This window comes from Rhea americana, unplaced genomic scaffold (assembly GCF_003343005.1).
Source record: "Rhea americana isolate MKP2758 unplaced genomic scaffold, rheAme1 scaffold_10, whole genome shotgun sequence".
NCBI classification, from domain to species: Eukaryota; Metazoa; Chordata; class Aves; order Rheiformes; family Rheidae; genus Rhea; species Rhea americana.
This window is the reverse complement of record NW_028185039.1, coordinates 9413395-9425573: the sequence shown is the minus strand read 5'-3', so window position 1 is coordinate 9425573 and position 12179 is coordinate 9413395. Positions and strand designations below refer to the sequence as shown.

General features: G+C 42.2%; 1 long non-coding RNA gene across 1 annotated transcript in view; it reads left to right on the top strand.

Annotated features, from left to right (window-relative positions):
- Nucleotides 1-10742, top strand: part of LOC146601739 (uncharacterized) — a 73206-nt gene extending 62464 nt beyond the window's left edge. The window contains exons 2-3 of the long non-coding RNA XR_014895681.1: nucleotides 8219-8459; nucleotides 10702-10742. This is a non-coding gene — a long non-coding RNA (uncharacterized LOC146601739). The remainder of the gene's footprint in view (nucleotides 1-8218; nucleotides 8460-10701) is intronic.
- The last annotated feature ends 1437 nt before the right edge of the window (nucleotides 10743-12179 follow it).

The window sequence follows — 12179 nt, the reverse complement described above, 5'->3', positions numbered from 1 at the left end:
TAACTATATAAATAATGTGCAACTGCAAAAGGGCCAGTGGAGACCTGTAGTATGAGTGCCCAAATGGGTACAAGAAAACGTGCAAATAGTAAAATCTGCAAGATAAGAACAAAGGATGTAGAGCAGGCAGGAAAGATATCTGGTGAAAACAGAAAATCCCTACAGGACAAACAAGAAAAATGCCCGGTGAAACTCGCACAAGTCCAGGTCCCTAGAATGAGACAAACTGTATTGGAAGAAGATGAGAACTTCTTTTTTTTTGGGGGGGGGGGGGGGGGCAGGGGGTGTAACACCACCACCACCAATGAGGAAAGAAAGAGTCACCCCTATTGGTTGCAGAAGAGCTTCAGAGTGGGTCCTTCAGCTGATGTGACCACGGAGGACAGSAGCCAGCAGTGCCAACCATGTGGCACCAGCCGCAGAGCTACTGCATTCCCGCAGCTAAGTTGGAATAAGATTGGAATAAGAAGATGCTAACTGCTTTGCTTATGTGGTGGTAATCATCCATAAAGACTAAGGAATGTTAGTCCAGTGACATGTTGTTCTGAAGCCTGAAAGTGGCCTGGTCTGTCCATCTATCAAACGCTCCCGTCGCAGCGAGCTGCAGTTCTCCTCTGCGTACCTGTATAGCATAGGTGGCTGTGTATTCAGCTGCRAAAAGGGAGAGAGGAAAAAAATCCAGGACATACATTGCCAGAGCCTTGCCAGCCAGACCGGAGACACTGGGATATGGCCCGTGGCAAGTGGTGAAACAGCTGAGCTGAGCTGAGCGTTAGCACGCTGCCCCGTGCTAACGACAGCGAGGAGCAGGAGCCGCCACCGCTCCTTGGAGCCTCTGCTTCTGCATCAGAGGCTTCTCCCAGGCCCCGTTTGTGCCCCCAGCAGATCAGCCCCTCTCCTTTCCACTCCTGGCACGGCACCAGTTGCGGCTGGGCAGGAGGAAGTGCAGAGCCCCTTCGCGGGGCTGTGACATTGGYGGCTTTGCCTCATTAGAGACCCTGGCGAAGGGCCTGTCCCCGGTGGGGACAGCTTCAGCCTTCATGTCACTGAGCTGTAAGGGGAGAAAGGGAGCATCGCTGATGTCACCGGCACGGGTTAAATAGAGCCATGTTTTCTAWTTGGCACTGCCTCTTCCTTCATGCAGTTACATATACCACAATACTATAATATAGTGTATATATTCTTGMCATTCCTCTTCCATACCCTCTTCTGGCTCCTCTTCTTTCAGAGGAATTTGTCTACCCTAGCGCAGATTCTAAGGCTTTGAGCAGTTGCAAGCAGGGATCTGTTAGATTATATTCGACCTGCCCCAGAAATTTCTTATTTTCGGAATTTTCTCAACAACTTCGCTCTGATCCTGTGTCACTAAGCATTTTTATATCCATACYGGTTGTGCATTTTTGTTACCTTTCGGAGCTACCAGACTGGTCGCAGAAGTTTGCTACCGCTTGAATTGGCATTTACCCACATGCCTTCTGCAGATTCAGCATACTTTTATGTTTGGGACACTGCAAGGGCTTTAGATGACCTTGTGCTGCCTAATCCRGTAAGCAATCCAGGTAGGCTTTCTCAGCACAAATACTGTTTGAAGGGATGATTTTTTCTTCTTTCTCAGTGTTTTCATTCAAGATATATGTATTTATGTATTTATTCAAAAAGAGGCAATGTTCATCCCAGTATGAGTCTTTTTTTTTTTTTTTTTTTTTTTTGAATCAAGAGATTTCACAGGACAAACTTACTTGTAGTTCCAGCAAAAGCCATAGCTATTGCTCTCAGGCCAGGGTAGCACTGGTGTCCATGCATAGGAGCATGTGAACGGGTACAAGATCACAGGAACACATGGTGTCTCCCTAATTCCCACAGCTGCCCTGCCAGTTGCCCCATGGCCACCATCGCATGGGCTACAAAATATCGCATCCAGGCTCTGCGCTTAGGAATGTACATGGGACCCTGCCACAGTGCATCTCCAGAGGGAACAAATGAGTCCCTAGTGCGACATCCCGCTGCATTCGCCTGCAGAAATTCCTGGCAAACTCTTTTGCTAGCGCAGAGAGGCTGCTCTTTATTCAGTCACTTATTACGTGGGGCTGTGGTACTGTTTGAATCACAAATTGCATGCTAATGGCCTAATTCATAAACCATTGACATTTTTTATGAGTCCTTAACATTCAAAAATGAAGAATTTGTGCTCAAAAAATAATTTTCATTGCAAAATTCAATAATTTAGTTTCTCATATTCATTAATGCCTAAGCCTACATCACATAACTTATCCCACTCTAACTACACTTCCCAGCACACTGATAAAAACAGGATGCACAGTAGTTCACATAAAGTGCTTCTATTTGCAACTAACTCTTTACCTGCACTGATGGATTATATTTGTAGAGAGGAAAAATCCAGCTCTGCAGCAAGTGTGATGAATGCACTAGGCAATGGCTGCTCTGAAGCGGCTTTCTGCTCTAATCATGTTTTCCCCCAATGGCATTAACTACCATAAAATATGAGATCATAAAGGAGAAAGATATCAGACAACAAAATCACCCAGACTGCTCAGCCCCGCCATATTAGGAAAGGATTCATGTTTCAGTAATGAAAACTTGCTTTGCTTTTGACCTAACACTGTTGGTTGTCAAAAACAGAAGAGATGAGTAATCATAATTTATATCTCCTAAATGATCCTTTTCATCCACAAATTCCAAGGGCTGAATGTCAGTCCCTCTATAGGAAGGAAACTGAGGCACATCCAATGTGAATAGCCCAGTGACCCTTTCGAGACAGAAACAGAGGCACTTCCCTGACTATGCCGGGGGCTCAACACGCCAGCGTTGTTGAATGCCTACGTTCACGGTGGTAGAAGGGAATCAGCGCTGTCAGAACAAGTTTATGAGCAGCTTTTGGGCACTGACAGTAGTATAGCTGTGGCATCATATCGTCCTGTGCTTTCAGGAGGGTGCATTAGCACAGGTGGAGGGACTGCACGTTGGTGGTTAAGTTGTCTCGCACAGGCACTCAGGGGGCGTTTATAAAAAGGGAAAGCGATTTATTGGGAACTTTGTCTAGGGTAATGCGTGTATGGGGAAACATCTCTGGAAAAGGGTGGTTGGCTGCTGCCTGCAAGGAGATGGGGTCTCTTTTGCAAGTGTCCTTGCAAAGGCATTTCCAGCTGGCTTAGGTTGGATTCTCCAAACTACTTTCTGCTAAATGCTTCTTGCTCAGCTGGCCTGCAATCCCCTGTGGTCTCTCCAGCACATGTATAATTCATCGCTATTGATATATATTAACTACAGACAAAACATCTCTTAAATAGCTTAACTACATACAAATGACTGTCCTACGTGACCATTTCCACAGGAACAGTTTCTTCTGGCTGTTTGCAGCAACTGTCTTATCTGAGTACAGTCTGGTCACTTCTGCAGCAGGAATCACCACCASGAGAGTCTCCAGAGGGAAGGGCTAGGTTCTCCACCCAAGGCATTAACCAACACATTTAAGCATTCAAATGGGGCAAGGCACAGGGGGAATTTCTAGAACAGCCCACATTCCCACCTGAATAGCACTGTAACAATCAATCAAAAATTTAGCTGTGAAGGCTCCGTCGATCACCTCCTTTCCAGCTGGCCTGAAGCCAGTGCAGCAGCTCATCTGTACTGAGAAGAGCTGGGCTTTCCTGGACCAGGCAGTTAATGCTGTTAGTGCACTGAGTGTGCACACAGGCTCAGTCCTGAAATCCAGCTACACSGCAATTATAACTAAAGAACAAATTTATTTTTCATACTTAAAACTCACTTATAACTTATTCCCTGTAGCTCTTGCCATGGATGTTGCATGCAACTCGTTCAGAGCTTCAGGTATCATTCAGGTACCTGCACCATTGCACAAATTGTGTGTATATAGCCGCAAAACCAATTTTACTAGAATAGGGACTGTTTTCTTTTTGCAATGATATTTCAAATGATAAACTCTGCACCCAGCTTAAGGAACTTCTGTTRCATTTTTGTTCAGTTCTAGTAAAGATGAAAGGATAATTCACCCACCATCTATTCTGTCCCCCTCTAGGATCTGAACRTGCTCCCATTTGAAGCCTTCTCCATGACAGAACAGAGATTGAACTGAAGCCTAGAAAATGTAATGCAGTATCTGGTTTTCCTCCTCTTTTGGTTTGGCCTTAATGCAGTCATTAAGAACAGATTTTGCATTGTGTGCTGTGACTGTGTGTGTGTTAAGACGAGTTGTGCTGGCTCCTACCACTGGTAATCGGCAGTAAGGTTTGCCACAAAGAGATGTTGCTCCGATTTCTGTCTGGTTGCTGGCAGGCTTTGGGACTAACGCAAACATGGCATCACAGCTCAAGGAAAGAAGGTTTATTCTAGGTCAGCGGAAACTTTTCTGTATGGTCGAATTGTTGAAAGTCAGGTTTGGCCATTCCCTTTGGTGGGTTGGTCACGACATGGGAAGCACAAAGTGAGGAAGAGGATAGGCTTCCCTCACTGGACACTCTGTAGGATCCTGGGCTTTTGCGGTATTGTGTCTTTCTTATCTTCAGTCAGCTCTTAATGATTCTTTGGCATGTTGGTGGCTTTTGATCTGCAGTAGCTGAAATTGCTGATAGTTAATAAAGAAGCAGCTACAATGTATTTGCTGGACTTCTGTGTGAGGTCGGTTGCTAAATAGAGCTGAAGTGTTGTTCCATAATTATGTAACGGCAAAGGATTTGGGAGCAGCTGAACTATGGATTCCTCCGTTGTAAAGGTCAGATGAAATGCTGTTTTACCATAAAATAAATCGATAGCAAAAAAAGGGAGGGAGAGGGAGAAGAAAAGTTGAGCTTCCACACTGCTAGTAGAAAACGCATGGATTTCAGACTGCCAGATAATGTACATGTGCAATAAGACAAAATCGCTTCTTTTATCTGCCAAAGTTAAAGAAGCATGAGACCTACCCGCTGCTCCTTCCCACGCTGCAGCCAGTGTTTGCCAGAGCTCCAAGTTGAGACCTGTGGTCACAGGGACCAGGGCAAAAGCGGAATTTGTAACTCTCACTGTAGGAGGTATCTCATAATGTCACAAGTTTGGGCTTTCTCCAATCTCCAGGCAAGCTCTTCCATTTGTTGCCTTTCTACCATGCGAGAGACATGCTAGTGACCTGGCTATCTTGCAGTGACATCTAGATGAGCTTCCAAACCCTTAGTATGTTTTAGATGCATCTCTTCCAAAGAGCTTGTCAAAGTGGAGATAGCCACCTGGCATGCCAGCAGTCAAGGCTGTATGGAGTTAGTCATCCATCAGAGTTACCTCTGCAGGTCAYTGCGCCAGCAGCAGCGTGGGAGAGGTGGGTGGACCGGAGAGGCAGGCACAGCGAGCACATAAGCAGCCGCTGCTTGCTCTGGGCCACAGCTCCTGGGGAATGCTATTTTTCTTTCCCGTCCCTGTCAACTGCTATCTTAGTGGATCTCTCTTCAGGTTTAAGGGCTCACTTTTTCAGGAATTTAGAGTCAATTCTCTGTTTCGATTAAATCTAATATTCTTTAGTTTCTCCAGTGGAACAAAAGATAACTTTGGGACTCCACTTGCGCATCTCTTTTCGTTCTCTTGCACACAGGCTGTTGTAGTTTCCTCATTACTGACCGAATCTCTCCTTGTTGCTTTTCATTAATTGGTAAGTTTGGGTAGTTTTTTTTTAATTCATTACCTTAAAATTTAGGTTGCTTAAATTCAGRCCTCTGTTTCCAGTGTTGTGCACAGACAGATTTAATCCTTTCTGCCTGCCCTCAGATGGCAGAGGTGTTGTGAAAGGAGCTGCCCATGGGCAGTAGGAGGCTGAAATCTGCCCGAGGTCTTGCTGTGCCCAGGCTCGCGCAGATTGCCCTGACCCGCCGCACCGGGACATGGTATCACTGTAAAACCGGGCCTCAGGATCCGGGCCAGGGAATCAGGAAACACAGCATGTTGCGGGGTTTGCTGTGGTGGGAGACTGCACTGGAAACCCCTGYGTGTCCAACCACTCACGTTGCTGCTGTGCTGTCGCGCGCGGCTCTGCTGGTCTCTCATTGCAGAATTGCCATTGCAGAAAATGCACAAGTCCCGCTCCACTGAAACCTATAAGATTGTGATTATTTTAATTACATAATTTTGCACAGCAATAATGGAGTGGGGGGAGCAGTTTATGCTTTCTGGCTGCTGAGCTATTTGAGCAGTCCTGGGTCTATTCTAATTGCCAACATTTCTCCACATCTGTAGAGTCTTAAAAATTTTGCTGAAAAGCAAGAACCAGTTTCTGAGTGTTCATATCATGTACTATTTAAAGGAGTTTATTTATTTGAAATTGTAAATGTTTAAAATAAATGGATGAGCCCTCTTTCAGTTCCAAAAAATAGTATCTTGAAAAGTAGAATTATCCAAATGAGCTTTCCTTTGGAGATTAACCAGTRGGCCTAGAGATATATCTTAAATACCACAAGTCTAATAAAGTCATGAAAGTTGGTCATTCTGATTTTGAGCAATACTTTAMAATTCAAATTTGAGGACCAAATGATTGCATGACAAGAGTGAACGTACCTCAGTAGTGTATTCTTGACCAATATATGAACTTTAATTTTTTACAGGCACATTTCAAYGTGCCCTTCTCCAAGTAACAAGCTGCAATTTTCAGTCTGCCTTTTTAAAGACAGGCTACATTGCCCTTAAAAATGAGTAAGTCTTCCAGTTATTGGTACATAGCAGATGGGGTGGCAGAACAGAACTAACTGCCTTGTGGATTGTAAAACCAAACTGCTGCTAAGAAAAAATACTGCTGAAGATGATGATCAGGAATCATTTCACAAAAACAGATTTCTGTGCCCTCCAATATATTTATGTGTTACATCCAAAGCAAAGACTGAAGAACATATGTATTTGCATGAAATGCCAAAGCAGCATGAGCTTAATGTTACAACTGCTTCTAAGAGAAGATTGGATTTCTAATTTAAAGTTGTTTCAAAGYAGTGATGGGAACCAGGGAGTTGTATGGGGCCATAGAATATATAACATCGTTACAAGCACATGCAGATCATATTTTGCTTGAACTAATTCCTCCTGCTATTTTAATATCAAACATAACCCGTGCCAGTTTTACATCTCAAATATATTTGGTATTTCAAAAAATAATTAATAGTGTCAGTTTTATTAATGTGTTAAAATATGAATTAAAAACATGACAAATCAACGAGAAACAGCAGTCTGTTTTAATGAATATTTCATACTGTACATCAATAAATCATAGATCAAAGGGGAATGAAGCACATTCTGCAATATTTCTTTTCTGCCAATGTGAGGTTACTAAAAGTTTTACAAGTTGTTTGGCACTTACTTAGTTGCACACTTGAATTAACATTTTAGGAAGGAGGTAAAAAAGAATTACGACTTTGAATCCCAGAAGAGTCTGGTGTTCAGAATTGCTTGTCCTGTTCTCTCTCCTTGTTATTTCATCACTTTAAAAATCTGTGGTTGACCATAAAATTGCAGGCGTGTGCTGTGTGTGCAGGTAGGTTGTGGTTCTTCCTTCCCAAACCAAGCCAACCCAACACTTCTCAAACTGGGACTAGCAGAAGGTGAAACTATTCCTAATGAAGTGTCTTGACCTCATGACAACCCCCATATCCAGTCCTATGACTGATTTACTTTATAAGACTTTGGATGAATTGTGCATATCTCTTTCTGATATCTCTGTTTACCCATTAGTGCTTGAAGTTAAGGACTCAAACATGGAGTCAACCCACTAAATGAATTACAATCTGTGTCATCGTTGATTGTGTGTGTATATGCTTAGCCCTCCTAAATGAGGTGAACCTCGCTGGCTTACAGCAGGTAAAAGCGATGATTAAAACTGTGCATCACATTTTTATGGTTTAAGAGCACATTTGTGGTTACTACGAGTCATGATAATATCGTAAGCAGAGATAATCAGTGTTCTTAATAAGCATGTAAAGATCCTTCGATGAAAGGTGTATTACGTAGATAAAAGACTTTATCTTACCTTCTTTTTTCAACGGTAGCAGGAATCAAAACTGAATAGAAAGCAAAAAGATTCAGATACTCAGTATCACTCCTAAGCTTTCAATTTAGTGATTGATTAGCACTAAGGATTGGTAGCTGGAAGTGAGCAAGAGAGTTTCTCCTGAGTAACCTTATGATCCAAAATCTCAGCTTTTCCCTAAAGGTATTGTGAATCTCTATCTTTTAGGCTGAAGAAATGAACTCCAAAACATGAACCAAGTTGATGTCTGCAGCAAGCTATGCCTGAGTTTGTGTAAATAATGACTGCAGTGGACAAACCTCCTTTGTTTCTCCTTCAAGACTTTCTGCTTGACCCAGGACTGGTAACATCAGTACTGTTGGTGGTTTCMGTTGTCTACATATTAAGCAAGAAATCCTTGACTTTCCAAAGATTTCATCAGTGTATTGAGAGCAACCTCTAAATTTGGGTAAGTGGACAGATKTAGTTCATGAATCCTACTTGTAGTTTATACTTCTATCCATTTTAACCACATCAACAAACCCTGTAGTTACTCCACCTGAGGTACTTGGTCAGTCCTTTATCCTCTGAACCAGTTCTGGAGACGCAGGGTAATCTCTTTTCATAAACACATCATGGGCAACAGTTCACAATTAAGACATAATAAATGTTGCATAAAAACAAGTATAAACAGGGAATACAGGAGGTAAGGGATATGTATTATATTTATAAATGTAATCATACCTCCCTATCTATGAAGCTTTGGATCAATTAGTCATCAGCAGCACAAGAGTGTTTTCCCCGGTGAAGTCACCATTTCCACGGTGACCTGTCCTTCCTGAGGATCTGACAAGCTTGTCTGTATATCACTTTCTGGCTAGAAGGATGGGTATAAAGCYATCTTTGGATATGAAATCTGGAAAGTGGCAATGAATCGGAAGCAGGTTGCCATTTAAAATTTAAAAAGAAATGAAGAGCAGATGAAAAGCAGACCTGAGGCTGAATGTTACATGTGGAGCCAAAGGGCAGGTTGTGACGCCCACTCACCTGCAGGCATCAGCAGCGCAGAGCCTTCCTCTCGGGTCCTGGCCAGCAGAGCTGGAAGGATAATTTTGCCCCAGGGCTGGCCTTTTACTCAGAAATGCTATACTTGCAAGTAACCATCCTAGAGCATRCTTTCAATGTGACTTTTGGAAAAGGTAGTTAAGGATGTTTTATTTTTGCAGGAAGTTTTGTTTAATTCTCCTTTCTCAGAAGTGTTTTTGAGGACCAAGTGTATATAGCTGATCAGTTTAGTTGCAAAGTACCTTCATTTTCAAGGGTACATTTGTCTGGAGACCTTACATTTCTAAGTGGATACCAGGCATTGTGTCAGATAGATACACTATGTAACAACAGATTTTAAGATTTGACCAAACCCTATTCCCATCAATAAAAAAAACTTCCCTGATTTCTGTGGGATTTGATTCTTGTTCAGATTTGATAATAATTAGCTCATAGTTGGAGCTGAGTGAAATATTTGCAGCAAGCAACTATTTTCCAATTTAACCAACTTTGGTTTTCATGAGCTGCCTGTGCGCAGGCCATGAGTTTCTCAAGCTGAACGTAGCTTTCAGAGAGAGCACGATTTAGCTGCAAGGCATGAGTGTCCCTCCAGGAAGGGAACCGAGGCACAGACAAACAGGCCACTAGCAGCGTCCCCGTCTTTCACAAATGTATCGGTTGTTTTGCATAGGTTTACGAAGTCTTCTTGACTTAAAGGTTTATCTAGATACTTGATACACTGTTCATTAATACTGCATTGCTTAACCYAAAGCAGTCAATAAACAGGATTAAGGCTTCCAAATTTATGAGATCATTAAAATTGTATTTTTCTCACTGTAGTTGATTATTCAGGGTTCAGTTTTACATCTTTTATCTGCAGTGCTGCGAACTAGAAAGCCTTCTTTTCTCTTTTAAATGAAAGCTAGCCTTCTCACACAATAAAATGAATCCAGAAATGAGACCTAATAGTAACACATATAGAAATAAAAAGAATTGATCAAGTCAATAAATTCGTACTTAATTTCCCCGTACAGAGAGTCAAATATTAGAAGTGAACCTGATTCTTCTTCATAGATTCAGGGATGAAATTATACATGAACGTAGGTTTATCTGAAAGACCCGAAGGTAAAGTTTTTCTATTTAATCTGTTACAGTTATCAATTAAAAGAAATGATTGACATTTCCAGTGAATCCATCTAGCTGCCTTCTACGAAGTCCTCCATTTTTCATTTTCATCTTTCTACAACAGGCATGTATTGTATTACGGTTGTGCAATGGGATAAAAGGAACACAGKCTGAAGTTGCCCGTTGCACTGCAGTTGGTAATAACTGATCTTGCTTCATATCACTGACAGAAGTAACAAAAACGTGATTTAATTCAGAGTGACTCAGAAACTACAAGCACACAAAAGCCCAAACCAAGAATCATTTGGGCAATTCTAGTCATACTCCTGTATCAAGATCTTATTTCTGAAGCAAGAACAAATGCATTTGTCTGAATTTATATTCCTTTCAAAAATGATGTTTTGCYTAGGGCAAATTATTTTAACATGTGGCAAAGATTTATTTTCTTAGAAAAGTTGACGTAGGAAAATACTTTCCAGATGTGGTGTTATGTTTGTTTCTCTTAGCATCGGCACTGATGAAAATTCTTAAAATCTTTTTAGGGTGGTAAAATTTAGGAAGCCTGACAAATGAGAAGTAGACCCTCGAGGAGAGGAGTTTTGTAGTGAGAAGACTAGCAGTGGTTGGCCCTGCTAGTGATGCACCTGGGAACTTTTGCTGTCAACTTCAGCAGCACAGTGCTACTCCTGGATGCACTTGTTCAGCAGCACAGTGCTACTCCTGGATGCACTCGGTAGCTAGGAAGCCAGAGGATGAACTGCAGAGTGGACAGAAAAAAGCTTTAAGCAGCGACAAAGCTCCCACGGGCTGGGAGCATGGCAGAGATGAGGACACGTTTCCAGCAATTGGCCAGGTAGGTATTTCCACGCAGCATGTTTACCTGTGTGATAGCAACCCCTTTCCTCTCTTTTTAAATAGAAAAATAGAAAGGAGTACACACATTCATTTGGTTAGAGATACAAAAGTCCTTACAGTAATTAGGTATCACTAATTAATTACATAACAAGACCAGGGACAGAACTGGAGATGGAGGTCATCCAGTACACAACTGTAGAGAAATGTGATTTCTTTGCACTTCAGTGACATTCTCTGAGGACTACTGCAGCTCCAGAGCTTTGCAGCAGGCAAAGAGGAGATTAAGTCTAAGAACAATTATTCTGAACTTGATCCTGATGGCAGGAAGGGCCCCAGGCGGCCTGTGAGGGCAGCAGAAACGAGTCCCATGCTTYTGTGCCCATCCCAGAGACCAGGGTGTAATAGTCTGTTCTGCCCCATTGATTCCTCCACAAGCGAGGAAAGAAAGGAAAGAAAGGGGGATGCATAAATGGTTTAAAGAGCATAGAAGGGAGTCTGCCCCATCTGTGTTGTAATATTAAATAGGAACCAGAGTACCTGTGTAATCCCAATTAGCAGGGCAGAAATGAGAAATGGAAAATCCTATTGACCAACACCACAGAAAAAGTCACCTCAGTCTCTGAAAGCAGARCTGGAATGCCAGAATGTGCAGAGATTAATCTGAAACTAATACCAATTGCCACCCATCATTTTCAGTATATTTGACATAATTACCTTAAGAACAGTCTAAAAGTGTTATATTGTTAAAGCTGCCAGATGGAAGACAGAACTCTGCTGATAGCAGGCATGTCAGCAAAAATATTGAAGAGGTGCCTGAAAAGTTTTAATTAATCTTTTTCCACTATTTCATATAATTGACATAACTTTGGGCTCATTTGTTCGGTAAAACCCAAGCACTTGGCTCCTGGTTACAGGACTTTAATGGATAAAGGTTTCCCTGAAAAGAAATAAGAAAAGAGGAGGCTCTCAGCTCATACAAAAGCTACTGCAGGGTTACCGTAAAGAAAAGATGCTTTCCACCACTCTGTGAAGCAAAACTTCATATATCAACGTTGACATAAAATGGTGTTAAATGGGTAATTTTTTTTTCAAGCGTTTATCTTCTCTGGCTGAGACCCATTACTTTAGTGTGCTGGTTGGAAACCACCACACTGCATGACACAAC